Below are 24,168 nucleotides of genomic sequence, written 5' to 3'. Positions count from 1 at the left end.
AACCCCATTAATTCAGAAAGATGACACAAAGCCTGTGTGAGTGTAGAAATGAAACCTCAAGTCCTGCCACCAACCTCGCTTGGTTATTTGAGCACATGAGTGACTAGAGAAGTGACTGTGGTCACCCTCGGGACTTTCCAGTGCTTGTGGTTGGATGCTGACCTGTGTCTTTCCTTTGGAGCTTTCTGGAGCCTTGAGAAGGTGTTTATAGCTTCTCCATACCCAAACCAGCCCAGAAGAGCCAGGTTGCCTTCTCCTTTCTACAGGATTGTCTCCTGAGTTAGTTCCTGAGGTCAGCGGGAGCTATGGGAACGATACCAGGAACTCTTACTATCTTCAGAAATATCTATGGGAACCCAGGAAAGGGGAGGTGGGGCTCAGTCTAGTGACACAGAGTTTGGGGACCTTTCACCCAGAATTCCTCAGATGTGGCTTAATCCCTCCCCACTCTCCTCTGTTGCACACTTTAGGGATGTGGGCGATAAAGAAAACAAACATTGCCTGTGCCACCTCCACTGCCTGCCTGTGAATCTGTTCATTCAATCATTTATTCTACAAACTCTGCCAGTCTACCATGGCTGTTTTTGTCTCTCTGGGACATTCAAAGATGATAAAGAAGTGGCCCATATCCTAAAGGGGCTCATGTAGTTTGGAAGATGACATATGTTCAAAATGCAGAACATCAGCTAGGCTGTGATGAGTGGTACAAGGAAACCCAAGTACCATGGGGGTTAAGATTTGAGAGGAGGCCTCAGAGGGGGAGCGACACCTAAACTGGGCCTAGAAAGGGAAGAGTTTGGCACCCTGGCATGGTGAGCCACAAGATGTGCCATTGATAACAGTAGGTAAAGAGGAAAAACAGGGATGGGGGTACAATGAGCAATAAGGTAGCAGGCAGGAGGTGGGGAGAGATACCGAGATAATGCCACTGGTTCAGGACATGTTGAATATGAAATTCCAGCTGGAGACCCCAGTGGAGCTTTCCAGCAGGCAAACAAGAGCAGAGTCTCGAGAAAGTTTAAACTTGGGACCATACATCTGCACGGAGGTCTGCTGAGATACTGGCTGTTGCCTAGGAACTGAAGCTCCGTGCTGCAGTGAAGCAATTAATACTCTAAGCAACAGATACTAATGTCTTTATTACTTGCAGGCCTGCCATATACCAACACCAGGAGAAATTCAGCTTGTTCTAGGCAGAGCCTCTGGGAAACTCGGAAACATGGGGAGGCTCATGGCTAAATTAGAGCAGCAAGGTTGGTCTTTGCTAAGTGGCATTTTGGTGCAGTCATCTTCATGACTAAGAGCTGACCTGTCCCTTTAAATTAAAAAAAGAAGAAAATAATACTGCACTTTCCTCCTCATTCAGAACCACTTGAGGCTGACGTCACAAGTACCCCTTTTCTCCTCTTGCTATCTGGTGGACCCCTTCTTCTCAGAATGATGTAGATGCGTTCGAGCCCTTCTGTGATTTGTCCGTGCTGTGCTATTATAAGCATTATTGATCACACAATCCATTAGGGCACCACTCACCATAAATAATTTATCTCTTCAGGCAGGAGCTCGTCTCTGACACAGAGGCCATCAGCAAGAATCCCCTTCAGGAGGTTTGGGCTGGGATAAAAACAACTGCATTGCAAATGAAGTGTTGAAACATGCAAGGCCCAGGGAGAAATAAAAGTAAGGACTGTGCAAACCTCATGCCTGGAAACTGCACTCTACTGGGGGTGGGGGTGGGGGGGAGCGGGAAGGGTCTGTCCATGAGAGAACAGATCTGACGTGTTTCAGACCAGCCTTGCTCCCACAGAAAGCATGCTGTCCTGACAGATAGATATAAACCTATCTTACTAGCTGAGGGGACTCGTTTAGGCAGCATATCAATGGTTGGACAGTGCTAAATGTTACAATAGCAGGGGGATGAGGGCTGCAAGTTGGAGGGGCTGAGCGTGGGGCAGGGGAAGGCAGCAAAAGAAATAGCAGTCATGGTCTCATCACCATATAGAACTTAAGCTTCTGTGGGTCAAATAAGAAAGCGTGTGTAAAGAAAACTACAAGGTCTCTGGCAAAAACAAACAAGCTCAAGAGTGCAAGAGCATTAAGCTCAGATCCCATCCGTCACCTGCTGAAGGACGTGTAACAGTACAGGGTGCTCAGATTTCAGGCTATCAGCGGGGCTGCACAGGAGGAAGGGCCATGTAGGCAGAGGTGAGAAGAGAGAAGCTGTTCGGGGAGAAGGGCGGATGTGCAGAAGCCTGCCCTGGGAGCTCCCAAGCTTGGGTGCCGGCAGGCAGATTTCAGCAGGGGCAGAGACTCTGGGGTACAACGCCTGAGAGTGATGCGTCAGGAAGGCGGAAGAGGGCTGCTGGGTTGTGGCTTTCCCACACAACACCAGAGTCAGAGGGGTATTTTGTGGGGTAGACAAGAGTGGGGCAAATTCTTCACCTTTCCTTCCCTAGGGTCCTTCCCTTAGCTCCCTAGGACGTCAATGCCACTGTAGGTGGTGCAGACAAATAAACCATTCATTTCTCTTATACTGTTTATATGCCAACCCTTTGAATAAGTGAGGGTTGAGAACACTGGAGTCATGGCTGAGCTGCCTGGTGGCAGCTGGAACCATGGAAGAAGCCACCAGAGACACCACCAAGGCAGAGAGAGAAGAGTGGGAATACCCCTCCTCCTCCCCTTCCCCAGCCCTCTGACTTCCAGCCAGGGCCCTCTCTGGCCTAACCAACCGGTAGTCAGTTGGTAAGGAAACCTAATATATGTAGCTTGTACATCACAGATATCAGTAGGGGAAGGGTGAGGAAGGAAAAGCATTTCTTCGTATGTTGTTTGCGGATGACTCTCAAAGAAAAAGCAATGGGTGTCTCTCGCAAATGTATTTATGATGGTGGAATTAGTTATTGAGTCCATATTTGGGGGCAAGATCTTCTGAGTGACTCTGCAATGAACACCACTCGGCCCACTGCCCGAGCTACGGGAGAGTCGCTGGAATCAGAATCGTGGCTTAAGGGGCGCTCTGCCTGGTCCCTCTCAGGGAGTCTGAGATTCCTTCCACCACGATCGCCCTAAGGTTAGCTCTGGAGAAGAGTCAGCCAACACCTGTCTGACTCAGGAATGAAAGGGCTGCAGGCTCCGTGAAAACTGAGCAGGAGCTGCTCTGGGCTTATGGTTTCTGCTTCTCTGACTCAGTCCCAGAGGCAAAGTCCTCTGCTGTTGTTTCTGAGCCCCCTTGCTCTTCAGAGTCCTCTTAGGCCTGTCTGAGTCTCTTAGGCCTGACCTGAGAAACAGACTGAAGCATATACAAGTTTTATAAGGGGACCCGTGCCAAAGCATTCCAAGGCCTGATGGTCACCTGATACTGGGTCTCCCACAGAGATCCTGTCCCCAAGGAGATGCCATTTAGTAACCTTTAGGTGTTGTATGCCTTCCCATTAAGTGGTTTGAAATTATTTCAAATGACAGTCATGACTAGGGATGGTAATAAAAAGAGAGAAGACTCTGTTTTTGTAGTTTTTTATCCCAAGAAGTTACTGTTGATGTACATCAAATTGACTTAATATAGTTTAGTTAATATGGATTGATCAACCACAGGGCAGATGGCCTTATAGAGACATGATCCCTGCCCTTATGCCAATTTAGTCATGGCCAAGAAGGAAGTGTCAGATATCTGCTGGTGGGAGGGCCTGCTCCAGGATTGTGTGGGCAGAGCATTGGTTTTTGAGAGTGGGATATGATCACTGCACTGTTCATCTGTTTAGTGCTATTGCTATAGTTCACTAGTTCTAAAACAGAGCTTGACAAAATAGGCTTTGTTAAGCCAGGCTGCTAATTGTGCAGGTAATTAAAAATTGGCAGTACTGAGTTTGGCCCATGTTCCCTACCTTGAAACCTTCCAAATCAGTGTATGCCTTTCACAATGAGCAAAACACCTGCTCAGTTTCCCACTCATTTTCTAGGGCTTTCAAATGCCACTTAGCTGATGCTCTCACAGAGTCTGGAAGGATTTCTGGTATTTCATTCAGAAAGATCGCATGTGCACTGCAGTAAGCAGGGTTATATATAGCCTGGGCCGACTGGAGGGCAACCTCTGAGAGAGCTCCAAGGAGCCGAGGGCATGACTGTGCTCTCGGCCTCATCTCACTCTCCTGCCAGGCTTCTTTGATGACGCCACATTCTGCTCAGACTCTCTGGCTATGGGAGCCTTGGTGTTGATTCCTGGAGGTTGTGGGCCACGTGGCAGTCTCCAGCTCACAGGCTTGTTTGTGCATGCATGCTAATGCGCACACATCCACTCAGGGTTCATGCGTCATCCTTCTATATTTATCCAGTTGCTGTTTCAGTGGCTCTGAGAAGTGTCTGTAGAAAAACAAAGCTGCCTCCTCCTGCTATGCAAGCTGTCTGACCTCCAAAGACTATCTCTACTATCTCAATCTACATGTGTACACGTGTAGGGGCTGTGGTTCCCAGAGCGCCTGGGTCACTGAGGAGACACCTGCTCCCTCCCCCAGTTAGCTTAGAGCAGTGATGGTGAACCTTTTGAGCTCGGTGTGTCAGCATTTTGAAAAACCCTAACTTAACTCTGGTGCCATGTCACATATCACATATAGAAATTTTTTGATATTTGCAACAATAGTAAAAGAAAGATATTTTTGATATTTATTTTATATATTTAAATGCCATTTAACAAAGAAAAATCAACCAAAAAAATGAGTTCACACACGAACTCATGAGTTCGTGTCATAGGTTCGCCATCACTGGCTTAGAGCTTAACACATTGCGGACCAGTAGTTTTATGGCTAGCCTTACCCAGTGGCCAAATAAGTTTCTATTGGGCGAGTACAAAAAATGTTTTACATAAATGTTAAAGGCATGCTTTAAAATTAAATACCCATTTTATTTTGAAGTTATTTATTACATGTTCTTACAAGCTAATATATTTCTAAAGAATTCTTGTGATTGGCCACAAGCCTTAGAACAGAAAACATGAGAATTCTCGTGATCCATCCGCATTAAGGTTAAAGAAAAGCAGGCAGCTTTCCTGCTCTAGCCATGGCTCCACTGGCCTTGCGCACTCCTAGTCAGGTCTGATTGGGAAGGGCATGAAGTGAAAGGGATGAATATCTGGGAGGGGAAGGGGAGTTGGCCAGGCCTCAGGCACAGGACAAACTGGCACCAATCGCTGCTGTATGGAATGAGTACCTGGAAAGGTATCTTGGGATGTTATAACCAAAAGGGATCATTGATATCCACTTGCCAAGACTGTTTTACAGATGAGGAAACTGAGGCCAAGCAAGTGAAGAGGCATCCAGCACCAGGGCTGACCCTGAAGCCCAGCACAGTGACGTTTATAACACTGTGCCCACCAGCGGGGACCTTGCCTCACCAGCAGGCCTTTCTCTCCAGCAAACATCCTCAGGATGGAAGGCCCAGAGGCAGCTTGCCAGAGACTGTTCACAAGTCTCAGCCAGGGAAGCCCATTGATAGGAGACAGGAAGTGTGTTGGCCAAGAGTGACTAGAAAGGAGATGATACCTCAGATCTCTGGCTTCTGCCAAGGACCACTTTATAACATGTCCCTGTCACTACTCTCCTTGAGCCACTAGCACATCCCGCTGTGCACTCCAGCCACCTCCTGGCTCATCTTTTTACAATCACCCCCTGCCAGTACCACTGGATGCCCAACCTAGAAAGAGCCAAATTGACAGATACAAATACATATGGGCTTCTTTGCCATTCCTTAAAGTCTGTCCCCTCATGATAATTTATCCAAGAAATCCAATTCCCAAATCTTGAAGAGTGATGAAGATCTTTATTATAGCTTTCTTTTTTATTTAAAACAAAATTATATACATACATATGTATTTATAACACACACACACACACACACATACGTTTCAGAGAGGAAGGGAGGAGAGAGAGATAGAAACATCAATGATGAGAGAGAATCATTGATTGGCTGCCTTCTGCCTTCTGCATGCCCCACACTGGGGATTGAGCCCACAACCCCGGGCATGTGCCCTGACTAGGAATTGAACCGTGACCTCCTGATTCATAAGTCGAAGCTCAACCACTGAACCACGCCTGCCGGGCTTAAAGCTTTCTTTTGATGTTGGTAAGATAGAGTTACTCAGAAGTGCCTATTACAAACTTGTTACAAATCCTCTCCATTCCTCTCTTCCCCAAATCACACAGCTCATGGCAGCTACTCAAATTTCTCTCTTCCTCTCTTCCAAAGTCTCCAGCCCAGGCTGCCTCTCCTGTCACTACCCCTCTTTCTCTCTTGCTATCCTTCCTGGATGATGGGTGTTTTCTTTGCTTCCTTAGGTGGCTCTGTGCATTTTCCTATGTAATCAAGTTGTGTCTCTTCACGTCTCCCAATTCTCCTTTCTACGCATTTTCTTGACCAGAACATCAAAGGCATAGGAACTGAGCTACTAAGACAACAATTAGCCTTAAAATGAGACAGTTGTGAATTTGTATCCGTTAGTACTTTTTCAACCTTACCATGTGAAAAGTCAAATCAAATTAATCTTCAGTTAGTTGTACTTGGTTGGGTTGCTCCATTATGGAATTCCTAAAGTGCTGGAAGTAATACAGTATTAATTAAACGCTCCCTAAATCTGATGCTTCCTTATGTCAAATAGGATGCTCCTGCCTCTCAGACACAGAAAATATCCAGCCTCTCCCCTTGACTGAAATGTTCTCAGGAGGCCGCGGTGAGTGCATTCCCAGCTACCTAACTGCTGTCAACTGGCTTCGTATCTCTCACCTCACACGGTTATGGTGAAGTCTTAAATAAATCACACACACACACACACACACACACACACACACACACACACACACACACTCCCCCTCAGGAACCTTCACTCCAGGTGCAATAGATCTGTGTCCCTGTTTTACATGAGTAAGAACTCATTGCCAAGGCAGCAACCAGCAGACTCAGAGCATTCAGCATGGTTTCTAGCATTGGAGGGAATCTTCCCTCTCCCTCCCTCATAGAGTTCTGGCCTTGGACCATATGATAGGAACTTTCATTTAAAACCATTGGAAAGTAGCTGCAGCCCACCCCTCTCTTACCCTGTTTACTCTCCCTGAGGGCCAAGTTGTACCTGTCTGCTTGGTAAAGTTGAAAGGACTAAGCATGAGACTCAGTCCTTTCTCCCTCTTTCTTTTTGGATTTCCTTGTCTGAGGACGGGTGTGTTGCACTCACCTCCTGCCTCTTGGGTGTCAATCATGAGAGGGATCAGAGCCCACCTGCTATGAGGCACAGGTCTAAAGGCCTCGCTCTCACTTTGTTCCAATGGAGGAACACAGTAGATAGAGCTGATGTGGCTGTTTTGCTACGTATGTACAGCATACATATCTATGTATACGTATGCATGTCTGCAGCACCAATCTTCCCTTAGGCGTGGTATACAAAGTTTTAGATGTAGGGAAAAGCATAAGAGAGTCTGACTGCTGCCACCATCCAGCTTTATCATTAATAAAACATAATTATAAAATCTTCATTTGTCTGATTTCTGCAACCGTTTCTCAGTAGCACTTGTGAAACTATAACATCTGCATTCAACTCAGTTAAACTGAATTGGTAATATTCAACTACCTATTCTATAAATACCCGAGGGAGGGAGGGAGGGAACCAGTTGACTCAGTCCCATATAATGAGTGAATCTACATCATGCAATTAATATTTCCCAACCATCCACCATGAGAGAGTCTAAAGCCAAGAGAAACAGTAAGGCTATCCTAGATAAGTTTGTAGGATGATAACAAGGGTGAAGACGAAGACCTTAAACTCCACGATCCAATTTACTGTACAGTGGATTTTATCTCCCTGTTGGACAGACTATGAAATGCTCCCTCTCCTCCCGATGAACCTGGACCTCTGTTGGTGGCAGCACTGTGGTGAGGTTAAGGGGGTGGCTCAGGGTCAGTGTCTGAGTTCATTCTTTCTCCACCTCAACCGTGAAATTGTGGGCTGGTTACTTAAACTCATTATTCCTTTGATTCCTTATCTGGGAAATTGGGACAGTATCTCTTATCATTGTGGGGATGAGCGGATGGGGTAAAGATCTTAGAACAATACCTGGTAGGTAGTAAGCCATCAATAAATGTTAGTGATCATTATCAGTAGTAATAAAATATTTTTCTGTCACCTCAAATGTCCCATGAGGATGTATTTAGAATGTTTCAATGAGAAAATGTGCTTTGCTTTTAAAAAAAAATTGTTTGGCAAACATTTTAGGAAAAACATTGTAAGTGAGAAACAGCTCTTTAGCTTGCTAGCAAATACGAATTGGAATTTACTTGTTAAAGAATAAAAATTCCATTTTTTATTGCTTTCCCCACCTACACCATCTCAAGGAATATTTCTAGTGGCTTTTACCCAAAGACATGTCAGACCTGAAACTAGTGACAAATGCCTCTTGAGAATCTTGGCGTGAGCCCTGAAGAGGGGGCATTTCTAATTTTAAGATGCGCCCTGTGATTCAAAAGCTACACACTTTCCAACACATAGATGATTGAAAAGACTTTCTCATTCACTGATAAAGCTTGGTAAAAAGGAAAAAGAGGAACTAAAAATACCCTTTGAGTTTGAGCTAGGGGCACTGCAAGCAAAGGAAAACCCAGATTTACATATGTGATTACATACTTATATATTTAATTAGTAGTTTGGAGCAAAATTATTCTGAAATCTAGGGATTTTCGTTGTTTCATCTCATAAACTCACTGTTGTTATTACAAAAAGCAGAATGCTTCTTGCTGATTTTTTTAAAAATTCAAGATAATGATTATTATACCATCCAGGAATTTTGCAACCTATAGGAAGAACTACTAAGAAAGAAATTCACTTGAAGGTCACATTAGCCTTCACATAATTTTCTGTAAAATTGAAATGACATTTTATACGTTAACTAAGTGAGGTGACATAATAAATGACAATCATTTAGGTTCTATTCCTCTCCTCCAGCTGTGATGTCCAGGTGCAGGGCTTCCTAGAAGACCCATCGCTAAGTCAGTCCTCCATCTTGTCATGCCAGGGGATACTCATGTCAGTTGATTTGTCATAAATTGTTGCATTTCTATTTGAACAAATTAAGTAACAGTCACTAACCTGAAGTTTATCTTGCAAGCAAAGAGTGATCAAATTAGAAATGTGGATTTCAAACGTAGCATACAAGCTTGTGTGGAGAGTAATAAGAACAGAAAAACCATCTCTCTGATTACAAACCTGCCTCCCGCACCTAAGAGCTAGGAGTCTTAGACCAAAGGACCTGAGCTAGGGTCGTGGGGAGGCAGCCATTAAAGTCAAGACTCTCTTACTAATTTACAAAGTAAAGCCAAGGATAAAGGCAATAAGTCATCGTTTCATGAAATAACTGGGTCCCTTTCTTTCTGTCCTTTTGTGATTCCAGTGCTTTCTGTGAATGAGAACTCAGCACCGTAACAGGAGCCCTAAACACCAAAGAACAAAATATTCCACACAGTTCTCTCCTGGGTATGAATCTCGAGGAGGCAAGAGCAGCAGATGTAGATGTTGACAGAGAAGCTGGCCAGATATTAGGTGGAGACACTGGTGTCAAGTGCAATGAGAAGCTGGTCTCAGAGGGCAATGAGATGACCATGGCCAGAGGGGACCCTGGGCCCGAGATTCTGCATAACCGTGAATGCCCCTCCAATCCTGCAGGAGGCATGGCTCTGTGGCTGCCGAAACGATTCCCTGCCATTTTTATCTTTCTGTCTACTCTTACAATAACTCTCTACCACCAAATGGGTCTGAGTGCCTTGAGCCCAAGAGAATCAAACACCAGACTAGACTTTCTATCAAGTATCTGAAGGCGAGGCGGCAATTCACTGTCCCTATAATATGTTGGGACTCCTACATAAAGAACCTAGTTGCTTGACCCTAACAAATCTCCTGAAAAGGATATAAAATTCTTTCTTCTCAGTGAGTGGAATAATAGAAATGTAAATCTCCATTCTTCTCCTAGATGTTAACAGACATTTCTTTTCTAGGGGGGAGCGACCTCTGAGTAACGGTACAAAGTGGTAGCCTGTGGCTTAAATACTGAAAAAGGAAGAGGGCAGCTGACTCTACCTAGTGCTGACTGTGAAGCTCCACGGGCTCTGCACTACATTCCCTAATCCAGTCCTCACAACGGCCCTTTGAGATAGGTGTTGTCTTGTCCTCTTCTTACACTTCAGTGACTAACCAGAAGTCACACAGCAGTAACTGGGATTCAAGCTCAGTTTTAACTCCAAAGCTTGAGCTCCTCACCAGTGCGCTGTAATAGGAGCAACTTTTAAAAACACATTTAAGGGACAGGACTTTTTCTGTTCTCAGAAGTTTCTTCCATTAGTAAGTCCAAGAAACAACCCACATCCAGCCCCTTTGGGCAGCAACTAGACCCTCTCAGTGAGTCGCTGGTGACACCCACACTGTCTGGGACCGTGGTGTTTTCTAGGCTCCAATAAATCACCTGTTGAAGATTTTAATCTAGATTTTTAGAGATCTCTACCTGGTTCTCGCTTTGTGCTTCAACTTCCAAAAGATTCCTGGCTTCTGGCCTTTTTCCCCCAGAAGAGAGAAGAAATGCCATGATATCATTTTATTAGATTAGAGAAATGGGCACAAGCTGAGCAGCAGCTTTAAGATATCAGGCTGCTGTGACCTTATGTGGTGAGGAGACATTTATAAAAATAAGAGTATGAGTTCCACACCAGGTCTCAAACTGTGTTTCTCCACAATGGCATTGGACAGATGCTCTGGAAAACTCATGCAAAAGGCGTTATTCCCCCAACATTTATTCCCGTCAGCTGCTGTCTCATTAGCAGAAACACTAGGAAAACCACACATCTCTGCTCTCAACACACCAGCACTGGCCCTCAGTCAACAGAACTGAACGGGAGAAATGAGGTTATTCTCTCAGTTGTTCACTTTGGGGCATTTTCATTCAGATGCTTCTGTGTTTCACATGATCCTTCTTACAACCCCTGTGGGTGGCGGGGTCAGAAGAAGGACAGCTTTCCGAGTCAACAACCACTTCACAAGGAGGAAATCCAGGGATTTTTTTTCTCTTCTATCTACACATTCACAAATACACTTAGTCTTTAGTTGCTTGTAATGTAAATAACACTATACATTTTCACAGATATGTGTTTGCTTTTCAATGCATCTTTGTAAGGTGGCAATTCCTTCTTAAGAGTTAGGCTGTGCCCTAAAAAACAAGCATATAGACCAAGAGGGGAGAACAGGGATTCTCAGGCAAGTGAGGGCAAAGGGAGCCAGTGAGGGGAGGTATAGTTTCAGAATCACCTGGAAGATTCATTCGAATTGCTTTACCCTTACAGTCTCTATCACCCCACATACGCCACACCAGGAGGAATCATTACAATTGAGAGCACACTGAACCTTTCAGATGCATTGGAGTGGAAAAAAATCTTGAGTCACTAGAATCCAAAGCATTTTAACAAAACAGAACGATAGCCAGGTTGCTGGGAATGGAATCCTGTAGTAGCAGGCATGATTCTCATCCACAATTAAAGTGTGCAAAGAATATTAAATCTCTATTTTCTAGAAATCTACTGTATTGGACTTGGTGCTCCAATCTCTCCATGCTCCTGAGAAAATAGAATCTCTGGCATTCTTGGAGCTGCCCCTCCCCCCTCAAGGTCACCTCAGGTGTCCAGCATATCCTGCAGTGTGAAGGTTATCTGTGGAGGTGGAGAACTCTGCTATTTGTCACAGGTTTCTACTAAGACTCCCATTGTCTTTGGTCCTACGGGCTTTTCAGAACTGGTGGTCCTTTATGCTTCCAAGTCACGCCTAAGATGGGACTCTCTTGTAAGGTGGCTTAGGGGTCCTGTCTGCCTGGATCCTGGGTTCTGTGGCATCCTCGCTGCTGTGGTCCAGGGCCTTCCTTCATACCCAGTCCTGGTGCAGGAAACTTTTTTCTAGTCTGGGAAAGGCTCTTTTTCCCTCCTGCTATCCTCTTTGCTTCTTATAAACCCTTATGCCCTTCCATCTCTGCAAACCGTCTAAGTTCTATGGGCTCAGGCTTCTGGAGACAAAACCCAGAAATTCTTGGAAGTTACCTTTTCTTTCTGTCTTATCACACCTCCCCCCTTGAGGCAATGGAACACAGAATCAGCTCCACATTTGAGTAAGAGAAACATGCAGAAAAGAAAAAATGGATATAAAATAGTGACCCAAAATATTATGCCATCACATCTTTATACCCTCTTCATTGTTGATTTCCAGTTCTAGTTTCCAAATATACTTAGAAAGATGTTTTTTGGATTGTGGCAAAAGTCCTCCAAAACTTTAAAAATTGCGTTAATGCTGGTGAAATTTGAATTTTAAAACATAAATAATGGTCGCGATGAAAGGTCAGAGAATTAAGAGCTGAAAAAAGCATTGTTTCCACCAAAAAGCTGGATAAACTTCAAATTAACAACTTTTCTTGAACTTATCAGAAAACTAATTCAGAGGGGGCAAAAGTAGGTTTACAGTTGTTTGTATGGAAAATAATACAATAACTAATAAATATCAATACAAGAATAAATTCTATGTTTTGTGTACTCACAATTGTAAGCCCACTTTTGCCCCACCCTGTATTGCAGACAAACAACTACCTTAAAACCAAGAGAGAGACAAAGGCCTGCAGGGAGAAACAAGATTGAAGCATTTGCTTACCTGGGACAGACGTGGCTGAATCCCATAAAAGCTAATAAGAAGATTAAACTAAACATCTTTAAAGACTTGTTAAAGGCCAACTGTGGGCTAGCACGAAAGCATCAAGTCCCAGGGGGCTTCAAACATAGGAGGGGTCACACCCCCTTGCAGGTTTTCCCTCTGAGAATTTCAGGTGCTCACAGGGAAGACCAGGAAGAATCCCAAGAAAATGACCTGTAAGGTGGTAACAGGGGAAGAACAGCAGCCACTGTCCACCTCACCCTGAGACATCTCCTTTACGTCCCCCACCCAACAAAGCCTTAATCTGCAGAGGGAAGGAAACCAAAACTGTCCTCTAAGGGCACTGGTGGAAACTGACCGCAGCTAGGCCAGAAGAATGGGGGAAGGGTAAGTTCTCCCACTGGGGGAGGAACAAGAATACTGGCTAGGTCCAGCCCTATGCTGGAGAGGGGTGGGAACACTTCAGACTCAGGTTTCCAGTGTCGAAGACTGAGGCTTCCTGAGACCATAAGAGGCCAACCCTCACCCATCTCCTACCACCATGCTATCAAGAGTTGCAGTGGAATGTTGCTGAGAGAACAAGATTCAGACTCTGTCACGAGGTTAGCCCAAGTGAAGACCCAAAACCATGAGGGGAAATGAAATCAAAGTGGCACTAGAGGAATATGAAGCCTCTGGAGCACTGAAGGTAACCATAGCAACAATAAACTTCCAGTCCAATTTCTGACTAGATTAACATAAACTGTCACATTAAAGGCCTGGCAGAAGGAAAGGCATGCTCATATCTTGGCATAAAAAATATTTACTTAGTATCTATTTTCCTATACAATATGCTCTTCTTTCAACAGAAAAAACCACATGGCATACAAAAGGCAAGAAGAAAAATAGTCTGGAAAGACAAAGCAATCCTCAAAACTAGACTTGGACATATGTTGGGTTTCTCAGCCAGGGAATTTAAAATTACTATGATTAATATGTTAAAGGACCAAATGGAAAAGTAAACAATATGCAAACTCAGATAATTTCAGTACAGAAATAGAAACAGTAAGAGAATCAAATGATAATGCTAGAAATAAAAAACTTAGTAACAGCTATGAAGAATATCTTTGACAGGCTCATCAGTAAACTTGATGTAGTCAAAGAAGCAAGCAATAAAGTTGAATATAGGTCAATAATATTTACCCAAACTAAAAAACAAGGAGAAAAAAGAGTGAGGAAAAAAATAGAAGAAAGTGTGGCACAATATCAAACAGTCTAACTTATGTGTAATTTAGAATCTCAGAGGGAAAAAAAGAATAGACCAAAAAAAATTCAAGAAATAATGGCTGAAAATTTTCTAAATTAGTAGCTAACACCCAAGAAGCTCAAAGAACACCAAGAAGAATTAAAAACAAAACAAAACAAAGCAAATAAAACAAGACAAAACAAAAAGTAAAGCACCAAGACATAACAATGACAAAGACAACATCTTAAAGGAAGCCAGCAGTGAAAACACATTACCTACAAAAGAACAATTACAGCAGATTACTTGTGAGAAACTTTAAATAGAATGATATCTTCAATGTGCTAAAAGGGGAGAAACATCAATCGTGAATTCTACATCCAGAAAAATGTCCTTCTAATGTATAAAAACAATAAGACTTTCTCAAACAAACAAAAATGTAGGGACCTACCTACAAACAGATAACCTACCTTATAAGAATTATTAAAGGAAATTCTTAAAGGTAGAATATGATATATGCCAGAAAACTGGATCTGCACCAAGAAATGAAGCGTGTCAGAAATAAAATAAATGAAGGTCTTATAAAATTATTTTTGTCTTGTTTTAATTGCTCTAAAAATAACCGACTGTTTAAAGCAACAATATTAACAATGGATTGTGTGTTTACAGCATATATAATAGTATGTAGTACATGTATAATAGTACATGTATAATAGTATAATATATTTGAAAACAGGCTCAGATTTTATTTTTTTAATGTATATGGTAAACCCTAGGGCAATCATTTAAAAAGTTTTTAAATATTGAATTAAACCTAGACAAGGCATAAAAAGAGGTAAAAATAAATAAATAACAAATGAAACAAATAAAAGACAGTAAGATGATAGATTTTAATCCCATCACATTCATCTTTAATATGAATGGTCTAAACACACTGGTTAAAAGACAGATATGATCAGAACAACAACAACAACAAAAACAACCAACCAATATCCAAGAATATGCAATCTATGAGAAACCCATTTTTTTGTGTGTGAGAAACCCATTTTAATTATAAAGGCCTACTTAGGTTAAAAATAAAAGGATGAAGGAAGATATATTGTGTAAACACTAACAAAGAATTTACATTAATTTTAGACAAAGTAGACTTCATAATAGCAAATATTATCAACACTAATAAAAGAGAAAAATGGTAATTGGCATACGAGCTACCCTTTTCATTGGCTAATCAGGGCTATATGCAAATTAACTGCCAACTAAGATTGGCAGTTAACTGCCAATAAGATGGCGGTTAATTTGCATATGTAGGCACAATGCAGGGAGGCGAAAGGGAAAGCAGGAAGAAGCCCCCTGCCACTGACAGTGATCGGAAACCCAGGGGGGAGCTAAGAGCTGGGGGGCAGGGCAAAGGTGGCCCTGGGGCCGCCTTTGCCCTGCCCCCCAGCCATGATCGGAGAATCAGGTGCCTTTGCCGCCCTGGCCAGTGATAGCAGGAAGTAGGGGTGGAGCCAGCGATGGGAGCTGGGCAAGGTCGAAGCTGGCAGTCCCAGGAGCTAGGGGTCCCTTGCCTGGGCCTAAAGCGGAGCCCACGATCGCGGGACCGCTGCAGCTGTGGGTCCCCGCTGCCCGGGCCGGACGCCTCAGCCAGAGGCGTCAGGCCTGGGCAAGGGGCCGATCCTGCGATTGGAGGGTGATGGGGGTCAACGCCTGAGGGCTCCCAGTATGTGAGAGGGGGCAGGCTGGGCTGAGGGACACTCTCCCCCACACACACCCAGTGCACGAATTTCGTGCACCGGGCCCCTAGTCTGATATAAAGAGGATATTATATTATGAAAAAGCAGTCAATTCTCCAAGAAAATATAACCATCTTAAATGTGTATGCTCCCAACGATAACTTCAAAATACACAAGACAAATACTGGTAGATCTTGCAGGAGAAATAGACAAACCTACAACTTTAGATGAAGACTTCAACACTCCTCTCTCAGAAAATGATAGAATGAGTAGGCAGAAAAATCAGTAAGGATATAGATGACCAGAGCAACACCATCAACCAACTTGTCCATGTGACGTACATAGAGCACAGAATCCAACCGCAGCAAAACACACATTCTTCTCGGGTGCATAGGGAGTATTCTCAGACATAAAACCCTTAACAACTTAAAAGAATAGAAAATATACAGAGTATATTCTCAAATCACATGGAATTATACCAGAAATTAACAACAGAAAGATATCTCTATCTGGTAAATCCCAAATATTTGGGAATTAAGTAATACATATCTAAATAATCCATGGGTCAAAGAGTAAGCCGTCAGAGAAATGCAAAAATATTTGGAACTAAATGAAAATAAAAATACAACGTATCAAAAATTTGTAGAATGCAGCCAAAGCATCTTTGGATGGAAATTTATAGCATTAGATGTTTATATGAGAAAAGATCTATAGAAAGACCTAAATTCAGAGATCTATTCCTTCACCTTAAGAAATTAAAGAGCAGTGAATTAAGTATAAAGTGAGCAGATGAAGGGAAATAATATAGAACTGAAATCAATGAAATGAAAAACAAAAAAAGTACATTAAATTAATTAACCCAAAAGATGATTTTTTTTTACTAAGTCATAATATTGATAAGCCTCTGGTCAGGCTGACCAAGAAGAGAAAGACACAATTTACCAATATCTGGAATGAAAGATAGTACCTCATGACTGATCACATACGCATTAAAGCACAATAAGGAAATACTACAAACGTTCATAAATTCACCAACTTAGATAGAATGAACCATTTCCCCCAAATGCCCAAACCACTAAAACTTACTCAAATAAATTACTGGGGCAGTGTATATATAACTCTACGCATCTGTCAAACTCCATATAACTATACACTACAAAAAATGAACTTTACTGTATGCACATTTAAAAAAAATTTACGAGGATGTCAGGGAGATTCCAATAGGAAATGCAGAACATAACTATTTGCTAAGTAGCAACTTTTAGGGCATAACAAGAGTAGAGAAAAAACTCAGCAATAAATGTATGTCATCACTTCAAAAATGTTGGTGTATAACTTCTTCAGTTTTGTCCACTGGAATGGATGAATGCTACTGATTTAAGCTTCTGAAAAGCCAGGCCTGTGTTTGTCTCCCTCTGTAGGCCCAAGGGATACATAGCACAGCACTTCTCAAACTAGTGAGTAATAAATACTGACCCCTTTTAACTCAAGGAGGAAAACCTTTTCTGAGTTATCAACCCATTATGTTGATGTCTTTAATCATTTTGCTTTAAGATGAGGTATAAAAATAAATATGTTTTTATGCTGATAATTCTTTACACCTATAAAACCATAACAAAATTAAAACTCGGTAGTAAAACTGCAACCCCAACAAAGCTTAAACATTAAACTGATGAAAACAAATCACTGCTCACAATGTGGTTGGGTCTTTTGAGGTGGGCAGGTCTGACTGCTGTTGGGACTACTCAATGCTCCTGCCTTATTTTCTCTTCAAACAACTGCACAAACCTCATTTTTACAGTACACCTTGGCGTCATACAAGTTGGCTTGAAGGGGTCGGGAATCACGTCCCACATTCACACCATCCTAACGACTACTGTACCCTGTTATAATTTTCCCATTCCCATCAGCACCTGGCCTGCAGTAAATAAAACTGAAGTCAGACAGGTCCTTGTCCTCTGAGGAGCCTAAGTATGATGACATCATAGTGACGATGACACAATTCGTCTATGTTTGAGGGGAAGAGATTCTACTGGCGATTTGGAGAGAAGGCTCTGCTGTCCTGGTCCCCAGTCTTTGCCTGCGTTAGAGAATCTGACAAGAGGAAGGTGCAAACACCACCTCAGGTGGGATTTCAAAATCTCGCTCCACTACACTGATCAGTTTTGAACTATTTGGAGCTCCCTAAGGTTACAGTGATGCCTTCCACTGTGCTTTCAACAGTGAAAAAAGAAATCACTGATAGATGAGCAGCACTCACATCATCAGTTTAAATAGAAATTTTTAAAGCATCGTTTGACACCTGATTCTGTTGATTACCTGTGATTTGGAGAAATTTGTGCCATAGCAATGAATAGTCAAGTGTTAATCTGAAGTAATTTTTGCTGTATTTCAATGGTGTGGCCAGTTTTTGCTCGAGTCTGTAAGATAGCAAGTCGGGGGCTGAACTAGAGCTGCATGAGAAAAAAAAAGAGGCCTTCTGGCATATTTTTCTGGAGTGCTGATAATGGCTCCTTGTTGGCCGCTCAACAGACAAGATAGTCAAAGATCTCCCTGCTCTCCTCCATGCCCTGCATGTGCCTCCAATGCCATGCTTGAGAAACTGATACATATGTGGGTGGTGCAGCCAAATCCTGGCCACCACGCTAATCAGCTATTTTGTCCTCGGGGCAAATCACCAGTCCCTCTGCGTCTTCACTTTCTCACCAGTAAAGTAAGGTAATAGTGACGAGGGTTAAATGAGAAGATGAAGGGAATGTCCTGACAGAAATACTAGGACAACATACTCTATAAATGTCAGCTGTTATTACTGTCACACTTAACACACTGGTTTGGAATTACTCGCCTCCTCTTTCTGCTTTCAACTCAACTTGTCCCTGAATTCTTGGAGGGCAGGGAACACCACTTCCTCCCCTCTGCGCTCATATCCTGGACACACAGCACTCAAAGTGTTTTGAACAGAAGAGAAGGAATAGAATTGGAAAACTGTTCAAGAGAGAGTAAAGAGATTGCAGCCAAAGCAAAGGCACAAAGTTGAGTCCTTTTCACTTTGGAGTGGAGGACAGTTCTTATCTTTGTGCCACCTTAGAGTCAGCCTCTGTACACAACATATTTTCATCTCAGTTGCCACTTAATGAACCACTCCCCATAGGTACTTTGGGGTGGACAATGGTGGTGATTCTGTGACTATAGGTGATTTTCTCTACTGCAAAATAGATCTGAATGCTAATAAGCAAACCAATATTTAAAAAGCCTTACCTATGTGTGGAAATGTTTTTTATCTGGGTGTTGGATATACATCATATATCTATATACATAAAAGGCTAAGCAACCGTCCAACTGTCCAACTGGCCGCTAGGTATGACGTGCACTGACTACCAGGGGGCAGACGCTCAATGCAGGAGCTGCTGAGCTACGGTGACTTGGCAGCAGCATTTCTTGGGTGACGCACCCTGGAACCAGAGAGGAGGGAGCCCGATCCCCGCAGGCCAGGCCGAGGGACCCCACCTGCCAGAGGGACCCTGCTCACTCTGCAGATGCCCTTCGAGCCCAGGTGCGGCTGGCCAGGGAGAGACTGTAGGAGGTTGGCTTGGGGCGTGTCTGGCCTATCTCGCCCACTCCCGCCCCGCTGGCTACCTTCTAATTAATTTCCTTCCAATGTGCATGAATCCATGCACCGGGCCTTTAGTATATCTATAATCTTTTAATTTGCACACTTTACTATATAATGTTATACCTCAAACCAAAATTTTGAAAAGCCCTTTGCCCATCAATAGCATTCAAGCTGATGTCTGTTTACAAAATCACCATTGCCACCTGGACAGTAATCCTTTCCTTGGTATCATGGCATATAACCAGGGGAAATCTGTCACTCACTTTGAATAGGCAAAATCAAGGCTTCAAAACACTTTTGTGAAAAGCATTTAAAATTAAAGTTCACATAATTGAACCACCAGAGGGCGCCAACACAGACAGAATAACAGGAACAGACTGACCTTAGTAAGCAAGAGGTGAAGCTTTTCAGACAGGGACTGCAGAGTTTCCGCACAAGCAGGTATCAATTTCTTGGTTCCTAGGAGGGCATGTGAAAAGTTACTGAAGTCAGATTTTATTCATAGCTTTATTTTTCTCCTCAACAGTAGACGTGTTTTAATAATAAGAGACAATTGACTTTGGAGGTGTTAATAATAAATGACTAGTAAGGTTATGGGCACAAAAATAAGGATAAGCTCTCCTTTGAAAAACATGTTACAGATAAGGAAGAATCATCAAATATAGAAGTAAGTGCTGGCAATTTTTCTCCTTAATGCAAGAATTTAATTTCTAAACACAGTTTGTGCCCACTGGAGATTAATGAAAAAACAAACAAAAAACAGTTCCCATTGCATTGATATAGGGCCACCACTAGCATATATGCAAATTAGAAAAAGGTAGGCCTGGGGCATGGCTTGGCCTGCACAGCATGGGGTGGATGTGAGGCCCCACTATCCCCCACCAGGGTGGCTGGAATGTGGACTTTGGACCTGGACTACTTGGGTATGAGTCCAGCTCTGGCTCTTCCTGACTGTGGGTGTTGGACAAACTATTTTGTCCATGTGTTTCTATTTCCTTATAGGATTATTAAGAGGAATAATGAGATTGTTATAGGTATAATACTTAGAATAGTGCTGAGCATAGAATAATCATCAATAAATGCTAGCTATTATTATTAGCTACAAATAATGAAAGTAAAATTCTGCCATCACATCCCCCTTTGTAGCTAATGGGCTGAAGTAATACAATTTGCACAAATTTGTCAAAAATATCCAAATAGTTCCACGTGAAATTGTTCCTAAAGAAAGAGAACCTTCTATCCAGCAAAGGCATGCTTAGCCCCTCCTTTACAGATGCCAGTTTCTCTCCAGGAATCTACTGATTACACACACTTCAGATGTCATAATTGGTACTCAGAGCCCTTAGAGATGTTTCCTGGGCTATTGCTTAGAAAACGCTCTGAAAGCCCACAGCAAGCACTGGCTTCCAATGTGCTTCATTATTGCATTGGTATTTTGAGATCATGCCAAAGGGATTATGAGAGTCCTGGTTAGTTCACTAATTCTCCTCATTTTGTACTTTCTTTGACTCTGTTACCCCCAAAACCATTCATATACACACATTTATAACTCACATACCCATTTAAAAATGACAGATGATTTCTTACATAACCATATAAACCTTCGTGTTTATTCATTTGCATCTGTTTTAAGGAAGATTATATCACAATAAAGATTTGTATTCTTACCGTAACCTTCTTTCTAGCCTTATTAATTCTAGAAGACACCGTAGATATTATACCAGGTCCATTCTAGTCTTATTAATTTTATGATACATGGTAGACTAGTCTTATGTTAGTTTGCAATTGTAGCACATGTCATGATTTAGGGTTCTTGATTCAATTCATTCATTCAGATTATGGGGAGACAGGAAACCATTGATCATTTTTTTCCTGGTTTCATTTTCTTTTTTTTAATTTCTTGATTTTAGAGAGAAAGAAGAGAGAGAGGCATTGATGCTGTTTCGCTTATTATTTATGCCTTCATTGGTTGATTCTTCTATGTGTCCTAACCGGGGATTGAACCCACAACCTTGGCATATCAGGATGATGTTCGAACCAACTGAGCTACCCAGCCAGGGCCTGGCTTGATTTTCTTAACCTTTTTTAAAAGTAAAGTGAAATTCATAAACTTGCAGTTAATCATTATGAAGTATACGACTTAGTGACATTTAGTGTACTCCCAATGTGGTTAAACAGCCACCTCTCCCTAGTTTGAAACATTTCATCATCCCAGACAAATACCCCATACACATTTAGAAATCATACTCTACATTCCCTCTCCCCGCAGCTTGCCTTCTGCCTCTGTGGACCCGCCTATTCTGAATTTATCATATTAAAAAAGATAATATAAAATGTGACTTTCTGTCTCTAACTTCTTTCACTTAACAATGTTTTTGAGGTTCATCTAAATTGCAGCATGTACCCATACTTTGTTCTTGTTTATTGTCGAACAATACCCCATTGGGTTTATTTATCTCAATTTGTTTATCCATTCACCCATTGATGGGCACTTGGGTTGTTTCCACCTTTTGGTTTCTATGAATAATGCTGCCATAAACATTCATATACCAGTTTCTGTGTGGACCTTTGTTTTCATTTCTCTTGGGTAAATCTGTAGGCATGGAAATGCCGCATCATATAGTAAGCTTATGTTTAACTTTTTGAGGAACTGCCAAAATGGTTTTCATAGTAGCTGTATCATTGTACATTCCCACCAGCCATGTATAAAGGTTCTTATTTCTCCCTATCCTTGCCAACACTTTTCATTTTATTGTTTTTATTAAAGCAATGCTAGTGAGTGTGAAGTGGTATCCCACTGTAGTTTTGATTTGCATTTTCTTGTTTTAAAAATATGTTTTTATTGATTTCAGAGAGGAAGGGAGAGGGAGAGAGAGACAGAAACATCAATGATGAGAGAGAATCATTGATCGGCTGCCTTCTGCATGACCCACACTGGGGACCAAGCCCACAATCCGGATAGGGAATCAAATCATGACTTCCTGATTCATGGGTCGATGCTCAACCACTGACCCACACTGGCTGGGCAATTTGCATTTTCTTAATGACCAATAATTTTGAACATCTTTTCATGTGTTTATTGGCCATTTGTATATCTTCTTTGGAGAAATGTCTGGTCATATTCTTTGCCCATTTTAAATATTGGGTTGTTTGTCTTTTTGTTGTTCAGTTGTAAGAATTCTTTATAGATCCTGGATATTAAACCCTTTCATATATATGATTTGCAAATACTTTCTCCCATTCTGTATGTTGCCCTTTCACATTCTTGATAATGCCTTCGGTGCACAAATGCTTTTAATTTTTATGAAGTTCCATTTATCTATTTTTCTTTTGTTACTTATGCTTTTTATGTCAAATCTAAGAATCCATTGCCAAATTTATGCCAATCCTCAAATTCATATACAACTGCAAGGGACCCCAAATAGTCAAACATTATTTTAAAAAGAAAAACAAAGCTGGAGTACTCACATTTTCTAATTTCAAAACTTATTAAAAAGCTGTAGTAATCAAAACAGTGTCATACTGACATAAAGATAGACATATAGACCAATGAAATAGAATTGGGAGTCTAGAAATAAACACAAACATATATGGCCAATTGACTTTTGACAAGGATGCCAAGACCATTCAATTTTCTCTGTAACAAATGGTGTTGGGACAACTGAGTAAACCAAATGCAAAAGAATGGAGCTACAATACCCCTACCTCACTCCATATACAAAAATTAACTCAAAATGAATCAATAATTTAAATATTAGAGCAAAAACAATAAAACTATTAGAAGAAAACATAGGGGGGGTAAATATTTACCATGAATAATTTAAATCCACAGAAAATTCCCACTCTAGTTATAAGTGAACATCATCTCCATCATAACTTTTGCCCAAAGACTATGGGGATGGTACCAATGATGACTGACTTCTGATTTATCTCTTTTCATTCCCCTATCGATTGGGATAGATACTTCATGATAAAAGTCCTTAAAGGTAATCAGAAAGAAGACAAAAAAGCAACTGCCTAGGCCCGTGGTCAGCAAACTGCGGCTCGCGAGCCACATGCGGCTCTTTGGCCCCTTGAGTGTGGCTCTTCCACAAAATACCAAGTGTGGGCATGCGTACAGTGCAATTGAAACTTCCTGGCCCATGCGCAGAAGTCGGTTTTCGGCCTGGGCGAGTCTATTTTGAAGAAGTACTGTTGATATTTGGCTCTGTTGACTAATGAGTTTGCCAACCACTGATAGGCTAATCCAAGGCCAATTGGTCATGAGTAATAAAAAATAAAACCCAAATTCACAATTTAAACCAAAGGCACATTTCAGTTCCTAAATTCTTTTTCCAGATTAATTCTTCTCTTCCATCCCCTCTATTACCCCATAATTTTATTAAGAGTAGTTAACATAGTGGTTAATATAGTGGTTAAGAACACAGACCCTGGATCCAGAGAGCCTGGATTCCAATCCCAGCTCAACCACTTACTTAGCTGCTTGTCTTTTATTTCATCTCTCTCTATGCCTCAGCTCCCTCATATTTTAAATGAGAATATTAGTGTCTACCTCATGGAGTTTTTTTTCTAGCACACAGTAAGCACTATGTGCTATTATTTCTAGGACTGACAGATGATAGATTAGGCAAGAGAGGTATTTCTATGCTTCCTAAAGTACTGGTCCATGATTATATATACAGTTGCTAAAACAAAACACACACACACACACACACACACACAAAAAAAACTCATATGATGGCCATGATCACATGCCTTGTTAACCTCCAGCTATAGGGAGTGTAATTGACCAGGGGCCCCAGCTGCTGTGATCTGAAATCCATGTTTGCACAGAGGCCTCCCTTCCCACCAGCTGCTCCTAGCCAGTAACTAAGCATTGCAAGAATGCTAAGGAAGGCCA

General features: G+C 41.9%; 1 long non-coding RNA gene across 2 annotated transcripts in view; it reads right to left on the bottom strand.

Annotated features, from left to right (window-relative positions):
• Positions 1-24,168, bottom strand: part of LOC132235516 (uncharacterized) — a 114,326-nt gene that overhangs the window by 64,230 nt on the left and 25,928 nt on the right. For both annotated transcript variants that reach the window (XR_009453037.1, XR_009453038.1), the window contains exon 3: positions 19,651-19,727. This is a non-coding gene — a long non-coding RNA (uncharacterized LOC132235516). The remainder of the gene's footprint in view (positions 1-19,650; positions 19,728-24,168) is intronic.

This window comes from Myotis daubentonii, chromosome 5 (genome assembly GCF_963259705.1).
Source record: "Myotis daubentonii chromosome 5, mMyoDau2.1, whole genome shotgun sequence".
NCBI lineage: Eukaryota > Metazoa > Chordata > Mammalia > Chiroptera > Vespertilionidae > Myotis > Myotis daubentonii.
Note: the sequence above shows the minus strand (reverse complement) of the source record. Positions and strands in the feature narration are given on the sequence as shown.